Source organism: Pseudophryne corroboree, chromosome 2 (genome assembly GCF_028390025.1).
Source record: "Pseudophryne corroboree isolate aPseCor3 chromosome 2, aPseCor3.hap2, whole genome shotgun sequence".
In the NCBI taxonomy this organism is placed as follows: Eukaryota; Metazoa; Chordata; class Amphibia; order Anura; family Myobatrachidae; genus Pseudophryne; species Pseudophryne corroboree.
In genome coordinates, this window is record NC_086445.1 from 514857160 (window position 1) to 514869264 (window position 12105).

The following is a 12105-nucleotide window of genomic DNA, read 5'->3' on the forward strand; positions in this document are numbered from 1 at the left end:
GGCTCTCCTGAGCTCCTAGAAAGAAAGTATATGTTAGGTTTTTTATCTTACGGTGAGACCTGCTGGCAACAGACTCACTGCAACGAGGGACTAAGGGGAGAAGAAGCGAACCTACCTGCTTGCAGCTAGCTTGGGCTTCTTAGGCTACTGGACACCATTAGCTCCAGAGGGATCGACCGCAGGACCCGTCCTTGGTGTTCGTTCCCGGAGCCGCGCCGCCGTCCCCCTTACAGAGCCAGAAGCATGAAGATGGTCCGGAAAATCGGCGGCAGAAGACTTCAGTCTTCACCAAGGTAGCGCACAGCACTGCAGCTGTGCGCCATTGCTCCTCATACACACTTCACACTCCGGTCACTGAGGGTGCAGGGCGCTGGGGGGGGGCACCCTGAGCAGCAATAAAAACACCTTGGTTGGCAAAATAATCACAATATATAGCCCCAGAGGCTATATATGTGATAATTACCCCTGCCAGAATCCATAAAAAAGCGGGAGAAAAGTCAGCGAAAAAGGGGCGGAGCTATCTCCCTCGGCACACTGGCGCCATTTTCTCTTCACAGTGCAGCTGGAAGACAGCTCCCCAGGCTCTCCCCTGTAGTTTTCAGGCTCAAAGGGTTAAAAAGAGAGGGGGGGCACTAAATTTAGGCGCAATATTGTTTATACAAGCAGCTATTGGGGAAAATTCACTCAGTAATAGTGTTTATCCCTACATTATATAGCGCTCTGGTGTGTGCTGGCATACTCTCTCGCTGTCTCCCCAAAGGGCTGTGTGGGGTCCTGTCCTCAGTCAGAGCATTCCCTGTGTGTGTGCGGTGTGTCGGTACGGCTGTGTCGACATGTTTGATGAGGAGGCTTATGTGGAGGCGGAGCAGATGCCGATAAATGGGATGTCGCCCCCTGTGGGCCGACACCAGAGTGGATGGATAGGTGGAAGGTATTAACCGACAGTGTCAACTCCTTACATAAAAGGCTGGATGACGTAACAGCTATGGGACAGCCGGCTTCTCAGCCCGCGCCTGCCCAGGCGTCTCAAAAGCCATCAGGGGCTCAAAAACGCCCGCTCCCTCAGATGGCAGACACAGATGTCGACACGGAGTCTGACTCCAGTGTCGACGAGGTTGAGACATATACACAATCCACTAGGAACATCCGTTACATGATCCCGGCAATAAAAAATGTGTTACACATTTCTGACATTAACCCAAGTACCACTAAAAAAGGGTTTTATGTTTGGGGAGAAAAAGCAGGCAGTGTTTTGTTCCCCCATCAAATGAGTGAATGAAGTGTGAAAAAGCGTGGGTTCCCCCCGATAAGAAACTGGTAATTTCTAAAAAGTTACTGATGGCGTACCTTTTCCCGCCAGAGGATAAGTTACGCTGGGAGATATCCCCTAGGGTGGATAAGGCGCTCACACGTTTGTCAAAAAAGGTGGCACTGCCGTCTTAGGATACGGCCACTTTGAAGGTACCTGCTGATAAAAAGCAGGAGGCTATCCTGAAGTCTGTATTTACACACTCCGGTACTAAACTGAGACCTGCAGATAGTGCTGCTGCAGCGTGGTCTGTAACCCTGTCAAACAGGGATACTATTTTGCGAACATAAGACGTCGTTTTATATATGAGGGATGCACAGAGGGATATTTTGCCGGCTGGCATCCAGAATTAATGCAATGTCCATTCTGTCAGGAGGGTATTAGAGACCAGACACTGGACAGGTGATGCTGACTTTAAAAGGCACATAGAGCCTTATAAGGGTGAGGAATTGTTTGGGGATGGTCTCTGGGACCTCATATCCACAGCAACGGCTGGGAAGAAAATTTTTTACCTCAGGTTTCCTCACAGCCTAAGAAAGCACTGTATTATCGGGTACAGTCCTTTCGGCTTCAGAAAAGCAAGCGGGTCAAAGGCGCTTCCTTTCTGCACAGAGACGAGGGAAGAGTGAAAAAGCTGCACCAGTCAGCCAGTTCCCAGAATCAAAATTCTTCCTCTGAGTCCACCGCATGACGCAGGGGCTCCACAGGCGTAGCCAGGTACGGTGGGGGGTCGCCTCAAAAATTTCAGCGATCAGTGGGCTCGCTCACAGGTGGATCCCTGGATCCTTCAAGTAGTATCTCAGGGGTACAGGCTGGAATTCGAGGCGTCTCACCCCCGCCGTTTCCTCAAATCTGCCTTGCCGACAACTCCCTCAGGCAGGGAGGCTGTGCTAGAGGCAATTCACAAGCTGTATTCCCAGCAGGTGATAGTCAAGGTGCCCCTACTTCAACAAGGACGGGGTTACTATTCCACACTGTTTGTGGTACCGAAACCGGACGGTTCGGTGAGACCCATTTTAAATTTGAAGTCCTTGAACACATACATAAAAAAATTCAAGTTCAAGATGGAATCGCTCAGGGCGGTTATTGCAAGCCTGGAGGAGGGAGATTACATGGTATCCCTGGACATCAAGGATGCTTACCTACATGTCCCCATTTACCATCCTCACCAGGAGTACCTCAGATTTGTGGTACAGGATTGCCATTACCAATTCCAAACACTGCCGTTTGGACTGTCCACGGCACCGAGGGTCTTTACCAAGGTAATGGCAGAAATGATGATACTCCTTCGAAAAAAGGAAGTTTTTAATTATCCCTTACTGGACGATCTCCTTATAAAGGCGAGGTCCATGGAGCAGTTGTTGGTCGGAGTAGCACTATCTCGGGAAGTGCTACAACAGCACGGATGGATTCTATACATTCCAAAGTCACAGCTGGTTCCTACCACACGCCTGCTGTTCCTGGGGATGGTTCTGGACACAGAACAGAAAAAAGTGTTTCTCCCGCAGGAGAAAGCCAAGGAGCTGTCATCTCTAGTCAAAGACCTCCTGAAACCAAAACAGGTATCGGTGCATCACTGCACACGAGTCCTGGGAAAAATGGTAGCTTCTTACGAAGCAAAATTCCATTCGGCAGGTTCCATGCAAGAACCTTTCAGTGGGACCTCTTGGACAAGTGGTCGGAATCGCATCTTCAGATGCATCGGCTGATAACCCTGTCTCCAAGGACCAGGGTATCTCTACTGTGGTGGCTGCAGAGTGCTCATCTTCAAGAGGGCCGCAGATTCGGCATACAGGACTGGGTCCTGGTAACCACGGATGCCAGCCTTCGAGGCTGGGGGGCAGTCACACAGGGAAGAAATTTCCAAGGACTTTGGTCAAGTCAGGAGTCGTCCCTACGCATAAATATTCTGGAACTGAGGGCCATTTACAATGCCCTAAGTCTGGCAAGGCCTCTGCTTCAAAACCAGCCGGTACTGATCCAATCAGACAACATCACGGCAGTCACCCATGTAAACGGACAGGGCGGCACAAGAAGCAGGATGGCGATGGCAGAAGCCACAAGGATTCTCCGATGGGCGGAAAATCACGTCTTAGCACTGTCAGCAGTGTTCATTCCGGGAGTGGACAACTGGGAAGCAGACTTCCTCAGCAGACACGACCGACACCCGGGAGAGTGGGGACTTCATCCAGAAGTCTTCCAACTGTTGGTAAACCGTTGGGAAAGGCCACAGGTGGACATGATGGCGTCCCGCCTAAACAAAAAAATAGATATTGCGCCAGGTCAAGGGACCCTCAGGCAATAGCTGTGGACGCTCTAGTGACACCGTGGGTGTACCAGTCGGTTTATGTATTCCCTCCTCTGCCTCTCATACCAAAGGTACTGAGAATAATAAGAAAACGAGGAGTAAGAACGATACTCGTGGTTCCGGATGGGCCAAGAAGAGCTTGGTACCCAGAACTTCAAGAAATGATATCAGAGGACCCATGGCCTCTACCGCTCAGACAGGATCTGCTACAGCAGGGGCCCTGTCTGTTCCAAGACTTACCGCGGCTGCGTTGGACGGCATGGCGGTTGAATTCCGGATCCTAAAGCAAAAGGGCATTCCGGAGGAAGTCATTCCTACGCTGATAAAAGCCAGGAAAGAAGTAACTGCAAACCATTATCACCGTATTTGGCGAAAATATGTTGCGTGGTGTGAGGCCAGGAAGGCCCCAACAGAGGAATTTCAGCTGGGTCGTTTTCTGCACTTCCTGCAGTCAGGAGTGACTATGGGCCTAAATTTGGGTTCCATTAAGGTCCAGATTTCGGCTCTGTCGATTTTCTTCCAGAAAGAACTGGCTTCACTGCCTGGAGTTCAGACATTTGTAAAGGGAGTGCTACATATTCAGCCCCTTTTTTGTGCCTTCTGTGGCACCTTGGGATCTCAACGTGGTGTTGAGTTTCTTAAAATCACATTGGTTTGAGCCACTTAAAACTGTGGATTTGAAATATCTCACGTGGAAAGTGGTCATGTTATTGGCCTTGGCTTCGGCCAGGCGTGTGTCAGAATTGGCGGCTTTGTCATGTAAAAGCCCTTATCTGATTTTCCATATGGATAGGGCAGAATTGAGGACTCGTCCCCAGTTTCTCCCTAAGGTGGTATCAGCTTTTCACTTGAACCAACCTATTGTAGTGCCTGCGGCTACTAGGGACTTGGAAGATTCCAAGTTACTGGACGTAGTCAGGGCCTTAAAAATGTATATTTCCAGGACGGCTGGAGTCAGGAAAACTGACTCGTTTTTATCCTGTATGCACCCAACAAAATAGGTGCTCCTGCTTCTAAGCAGACTATTGCTCGCTGAATTTGTAGCACAATTCAGCTGGAGCATTCTGCGGCTGGATTGCCGCATCCTAAATCAGTAACAGCCCATTCCACGAGGAAAGTGGGCTCATCTTGGGCGGCTGCCCGAGGGGTCTCGGCTTTACAACTTTGCCGAGCTGCAACTTGGTCAGGGGCAAACATGTTTGCTAAATTCTACAAATTTGATACCCTGGCTGAGGAGGACCTTGAGTTCTCTCATTCGGTGCTGCAGAGTCATCCGCACTCTCCCGCCCGTTTGGGAGCTTTGGTATAATCCCCATGGTCCTTACGGAGTTCCCAGCATCCACTAGGACGTCAGAGAAAATAAGATTTTACTCACCGGTAAATCTATTTCTCGTAGTCCGTAGTGGATGCTGGGCGCCCATCCCAAGTGCGGATTGTCTGCAATACTTGTATATAGTTATTGCCTAACTAAAGGGTTATTGTTGAGCCATCTGTTGAGAGGCTCAGTTATATTTCATACTGTTAACTGGGTATAGTATCACGAGTTATACGGTGTGATTGGTGTGGCTGGTATGAGTCTTACCCGGGATTCAAAATCCTTCCTTATTGTGTCAGCTCTTCCGGGCACAGTATCCTAACTGAGGTCTGGAGGAGGGGCATAGAGGGAGGAGCCAGTGCACACCAGATAGTACCTAATCTTTCTTTTAGAGTGCCCAGTCTCCTGCGGAGCCCGTCTATTCCCCATGGTCCTTACGGAGTTCCCAGCATCCACTACGGACTACGAGAAATAGATTTACCGGTGAGTAAAATCTTATTTTCTCGTAGTCCGTAGAGGATGCTGGGCGCCCATCCCAAGTGCGGACTACTTCTGCAAGACTTGTATATAGTTATTGCTTAAATAAGGGTTATGTTATAGTCTCATCGGTCTTGGACTGATGCTATGTCATTTTCATACTGTTAACTGGATAGTATATCACAAGTTATACGGTGTGGCTGGTATGAATCTTGCCCTTGGATTAACAAAGACCCTTTCCTCGTACTGTCCGTCTCCTCTGGGCACAGTTTCTCTAACTGAGGTCTGGAGGAAGGGCATAGAGGGAGGAGCCAGTGCACACCAGATCTAAAGTCTTTCTTAAAGTGCCCATGTCTCCTGCGGAGCCCGTCTATCCCCATGGTCCTTACGGAGTCCCCAGCATCCTCTACGGACTACGAGAAAAAGATTTACCGGTAGGTTTAAAATCTTATTTTCTCGTACGTCCTAGAGGATGCTGGGGTCCATTTCATGACCATGGTGTTTATACCAAAGCTCTAGTACGTGCGGGACAGTGCGGATGACCCTGCAGCACCGATTGACCAAACTTGAGGTCCTCATCGGCCAAAGTGTCAAACTTATAAAATTTAGCAAAAGTGTTTGACCCTGACCAAGTAGCTGCTCTGCAAAGTTGTAATGCCGAGACCCCCCCGGGCAGCCGCCCAGGACGAGCCCACCTTCTTAGTAGAATAGGCCTTCACCTACTTCTGCAACAGCAAACCAGCCGAAGAATGAGCGTGCTGAATCGTACCTCTGATCCAGCGCGCAGTAGTCTGCTTGGAAGCAGGACACCCAATCTTGTTGGGAGCATACAGGACAAACAGAGCCTCTGTTTTCCGTATCCGAGCTGTTCTAGCGGCATTAATCTTCAAAGCCCTAACCACATCTGGAGACTTTGACTCAGTGAACGTGTCAGTAGCCACTGGCACCACAATAGTTTGGTTTATGTGGAAAGATGAAACCACCTTCGGAAGAAAATGTTGGCGAGTTCTCAACTCCGCCCTATCTTCATGGAAGATCAGGTAAGGGCTCTTGTGAGACAAGGCCCCCAACTCAGACACCCGCCTTGCGGATGCCAAGGCTAAAAGCACCCCCTCCTCCAGACTGGAAATCACTACCCTCAGGGATTCTATCTTGAACTTGAATCTTTTCAGGGGGAGATTCAGATTTTTCAGGTTTAAAATCGGTCTGACCGAGCCGTCCGGCTTCGGAACTACGAAGAGGCTTGATTAAAAACCTTCTCCTTGCTGTGACAAGGGTACCAGAACAATGACCTGATCCTGACATTTTTGAATTGCCGTTGTTAATGCCTCTCTTCCTGGAAAAGAAGCTGGCAAGGTCGATTTGAAAAATCGGCATGGGGGGGCGTCTTGAAACTCCAGTTTGTATCCATGGGATACTATTTGTAAGACCCATGGGTCCAGGCCAGATTGAATTCAGATTTGGCTGAAAAGTTTCAGACGTGCTCCCACCCCAGCGGACACCCGCAAGGGAGCCCCAGCGTCATGCTGCAGATTTGGCAGGAGCAGGGGTTGACTTCTTCTCCTGGGATCCTGGAGACGCTGCGGACTTCTTTCCTTTTCACCTTCCCCCTACCTGCAAAGAAGGGGGAACCTTTGGCCTTTTTGTAATTGTTGGGCCGAAAGGACTGCATGTGAGAGTGATGTCTTTTTTGCTGGTGCAGGAGAAGAAGGCAAAACTGTCGACTTGCCTGCGGTAGCCGCCGAGACTAACGCATCCAGCCCATCACCAAACAAGGCCTCACCTTTATACGGGAGAGCATCCATATTTCTTTTGGAATCTGCATCAGCATTCCACTGGCGAATACACAACGCCCTCCGAGCCGATACTGCCATGGTAGCGGTTCTTGATCTCAAGAGACCAATATATTTCATGGTTTCTAGTACGTACGCAGCAGCGTCTTTGATATGACCTAACGTTAGGAGTATCTCGTCTCCATCTATTGTGTCAATGTCTAATGACAAGTTTTCTGACCACTTTTCAATAGCACTACTCACCCACGCACAGACAATGGTAGGCCTGAGTAGTGTCCCATTGGCCACATAATAGATCACCTCGCTCACTTGCGGTCTGTCGGCTCCTTAAGTGAAGCCATAACAGGCGCAGAGAGAAACACCTTTTCTCTTTTATGACAGGGCCCTGTCTAAAATGCGGGGTGACTCCCACCTTTTGGAAAAAGGTAAGCTTCCTGAATTCCTTTTGGGAATCTGAAATTACTTTTTAGGTTAAATCAGACTCCCTCCAAGAGACTGTTCAACTCCTGAGGTGGAGGGAAAATTACATTACTTTACTAAAGTAAACCCTCTTCTTGTGGTAAAAGAGGGGGTTTGTAACTTATAACACCACCTTTATAGCTAAAACATGTTTCGAATGCTTTTTTGCTAACTTAGGACCTATTCCCCTCGAATCACTAGTGTCGACACAGGAAACCTAGTCCCTGTCGGTATCAGTTTGTACTACTTGTGCAAATTTGTATGTGACCCAGAGGGTTCCCTGTGGATGAAAGGCAGAACTATTAAAAATCACATCTTCAACAGAGTATATTCAGTTTTCTGTATGAGATTCAGTAGTGATTCACACTATATCATGTAACCTTTCACCCAGTCAGTCTCTTGGTGTCGTATTACACCTCTGTCTCTCTAACATGTCTTCCACAAAGGAAGAGATTCCCTGCCACAGACATGTCACACACGTGCACAACCACACCACAGACACTCCGGGACTTATAGGGGACAGACCCACAGTAAAATCTGTCAGAGGGACACAGATAGGATTTGCCAGTTCACAACCCAGCGCCAGTAACACGATGTCTGTGAACACAAAATGCCCACTGATATGCAGCGCTTTTATAATGCTAATTGCACAATTATATAGCACCAAATTCACTGTGGCCCCCCCTGTTTTGCACCCTGATACTTGTTCAGTAGTGGAGGAGGACCAGCGTTGTCTCTGCAGCCTGAGGAGAGCGAGAAAATGGCGCTGAGCAGTGTGCTGGCTGACTGAGGAGGAAGCTCCACTTTTTAATGGTGTGTTTCTCCTCCGCTTTTATGAGGTAATTTTTTTATACTGGCGGGGGTAGGACTGTGTAGGACTGTGCCTCAGCAACTTATGACCCTTATTTATGCCAGTTTCCATAGGTTTCATGCTGCCCAGGGCGCCTCCCGAACCCCCCCCCCCCCCCCCTCCTACCGCACCCTGCAGTGCCTGTGAATGTGTGGGCAACATGGCGCGCTGCGCTCCCGCCAGCCGCGCGGTACCTTTAGCCGTCACTTTCTTGATTGAAGATCTGTCTTCTAACACTCACCTGCCATGAAACTCTTTAGGAAGTTGGTTCCTACTTCTGCCTCCTCAGTTCCACGAAGCAGGGAGACTGTTGCCAGCAGTTCTCCCTGAAAATAAAAAACCTAACATAAGTCTTTTCAGAGAAACTCAGTAGAGCTCCTGTGGAGTGCATCCAGTCTGCCTGGGCACATTTCTAAAACTGAGGTCTGGAGGAGGGGCATAGAGGGAGGAGCCAGTTCACACCCTTGAAAAGTCTTAAAGTGCCCATGGCTCCTGCGGAACAGTCTATACCCCATGGTCATGAAATGGACCCCAGCATCCTCTAGGACGTATGAGAAATTGGGTAGTGGAAGCTCCTCTAGCCGCAGCCCATGAAGCTCCTACTGGTATGAGCACCTACCCGAAAAGGAACTCTGTTACCCCAAGAAATATATGCCACATAAACCAGCCGAGTGTGGTCCCCTTCTTCCAAGGATTGCCAGAGGAGGACTTGTCTTTAGATGTGGTCAGAACCTTATGGGTCTATGTTCAGGACACGAATTTTAGTAAGAAGTCTGACGCTTTGTTTGTACTTTCGATTTTGCCAAAGCTGAAATGCATGACGCTTACCTACTAGCATGTTTTGTGACTTGACAAATGTAAGTGGCTGACTTTCGGATATGCTCCGCTAGCCTATCTCTTTCCGGACTATTGTCCTCCGCAACAGTTTGAACTATGTGTCCTGGTCAAGCGACAATAGCCTTATGACCCATGCACCTCACATGGCAGGTCTCTGTGATAGATTTAAGGGCTGTATCGAACTTGTGATCTGATACATCTTTAAGTGTATGCACGTTTGGTATTGTAATATTTAAAAAAAAAAAAATTTTTTCACAGTCTAGCTAACGAAGCATCCATAGTCGATGGTACTATCCATTTGGACATTACTCCCCTAGACAAGGGGTAATTAACAGTAAACATTTTGATGCAATTGGAAGCGTCGATCAGGCTGCTTACATGCCTTTCCCATCTGATCTTAAAACGTCTGAGGAATTGGAAACACTGCCCTTTGCGGTGTCTGTGATTCAAACAGATACAGATCATTACTTCAGGCTCCTTAATTTCTTCCTATATGAAATGAAATTAAGTACCTGTTTAACATCCTCAATAAGGGATTCTAGCCCCTTTTTACCTCTGAATTCTCTTCCAGAGGACTACCATTCAGTATCTCCTCAACCAATTTTCTCTCCTCATTTACCAGGAGACCTTCCTCCTACTACTATTCTTGCAGGATAGGAGGAGGTCTCTTTACAAATTTGCGTACAGGTTTTTCCACCTGTGCCGGTGAAGTAAGCCTAATGAGGAATTCCATAGTTTTTGCGAAACCGGCGGCCCATTCTATTGTTTCTTACGGGATTCCGCCATCTCCTTAGAATTTTCCTTCAGGACATTTTCCCATGATCTTAATATACCACTGCTCCGGGTTGATTGTACATTCCCAAATATGTGTCGCACACCCCTGAGCCATAACATATATTATTGTGGTTTTGGTTGGTGGTTTAGACGCCATGTCCAACTGTGGCCGAAGACCCCCTCTACCACGTGGACAATGGTGTCCGTGGCGCTGAAGGGGTTAACCCTCAGCTGCCCGGCGCCATTTTACAGGACAATAGGCGCTTGTTGCCACTCTTAATAGTGTACTGGCGCTAGGCGCCATCTTTAAAATTTTAAGGGCGCGGAGTGTTTGAAATGTAAAAAAAAAATAACTTTTTTGTGTGCACCGCGGTCCTGGATCTCTCCGGCGACTGTGGTAGTGAGGGCGTGCTGGCATGTGTGTGCGCCGGGGGAGAAGGGGGAGCCGCTGCAGCCGGGAGAACAGCTTCCGCTGCAGCGCTCGGAGTGTGCCGCCGCTGGGGGCCGGGAGCGCGCCTCAGCATTACGGAGGTGGCAGCCAGGACGAGCGTTCTGGGCTGCAGGGAGCTGGACGGGGGACCGGGCTAGCCGGCTCCCTATGTGTCGGAGGGGTGTGTAGGGTGCCGGGTGTAGGGGGTGTGTCAGCGCTCCAGAGAGACACAGAGGCCGTAACAAGCGTGCCAGGCTTCTGGAGGAAGGTGTGCCGCACCTTGCGGCGAGGCCAACAAGTGAGTGCCGCACTGGGGGGACAGGGAGAGCCCACTGCCTGGACCACAGTGGCCGGCGGTGTACAGGCAGGCTGGAGGATGGGGGAAGCCAGCCCCCCCCCCCCCATATCTCCAGCACTGAGAGCCCTAGCAGCCAGGCTGCAGGGCTAAGGGAGCCCAGCGCTGAGCCCTGGGCACAGTAAAAGCAAAACGACAATGTATTTAAAAGCTATGTATGTATGTGTGTGTATGTATGTATGTATGTATGTATGTATGTATGTATGTATGTATGTATGTATGTATGTATGTATGTATGTATGTATGTATGTATGTATGTATGTATGTATATATATATATATATATATATATATATATATATATATATATATATTTCTATTATGAGACACTGCAGTGTCTGAGTATGTGGAGCCTGTGCAGGGCACAGGCTCGGGGTATATTTAAGCAGCAATGTACAAAGTGTATTTCTCTTGCGTCCTAGAGGATACTGGGGTCCACATTAGTACCATGGGGTATAGACGGGTCCACTAGGAGCCATGGGCACTTTAAGAAATCAATAGTGTGGGTTGGCTCCTCCCTCTATGCCCCTCAGACTCAGTTTAGAAAATGTGCCCGGAGGAGCCGGTCACGCTTGAAGAGTTTTCTAATTTTATTTTAAATGTTTGCTATTTCCAGTCAGGGCTGTTTGGCAGCAGCCTGACTGCTTCGTTGGACTTAGGGGGGAGAACGGCTCAACTTCCGTTAATGGTCCCGTTTCTCTGCTGACAGGACACTGAGCTCCTGAGGGAGCTATTTGCAAGCCACACCACAGCGCTGCGTACCCTCCCACAGCACGCTGCCACCCCCTAACAGAGCCGGAAGATGAAGAGTGGCGAGTATAACGCCGGCGTCCCGGTTAGCGGGGCGCTGGCGGGAATGGCGGCACAATGGCTGGAGCGCAGCTCTGACTGCAGGCTGCGCTTCAGGGGGCTCAGACAGACACACACTGACAATGTGTCCCACTGTGAGGGGCGCGCTGAGCCTCCGCTGATGCCCACACTGGCCACGACGTACTAACAGGGGTTTTAACTTTTGGTTAGACCATTTTTTTTACCTCCGGGCCAGTATAAAAAAAATGTGGAAAGCCGTGCGCCATTACAGGGGGTGGGGCTTCACTCAGAGCGGATCCTACAGCTCTCCAGCGCCATGTCCCTCTGCAGCTCATACAGGCTAAAGGGGGGGGGGGGGGGGGGGAGCAAGTTTAAGATTAGAACTACTA

General features: G+C 49.3%; 1 protein-coding gene across 2 annotated transcripts in view; it reads left to right on the forward strand.

Annotated features, from left to right (window-relative positions):
- The window catches only part of PITHD1 (PITH domain containing 1), a 97595-nt gene that overhangs the window by 21497 nt on the left and 63993 nt on the right, over window positions 1-12105 (forward strand). The gene's annotated exons all lie outside the window — the stretch shown is intronic.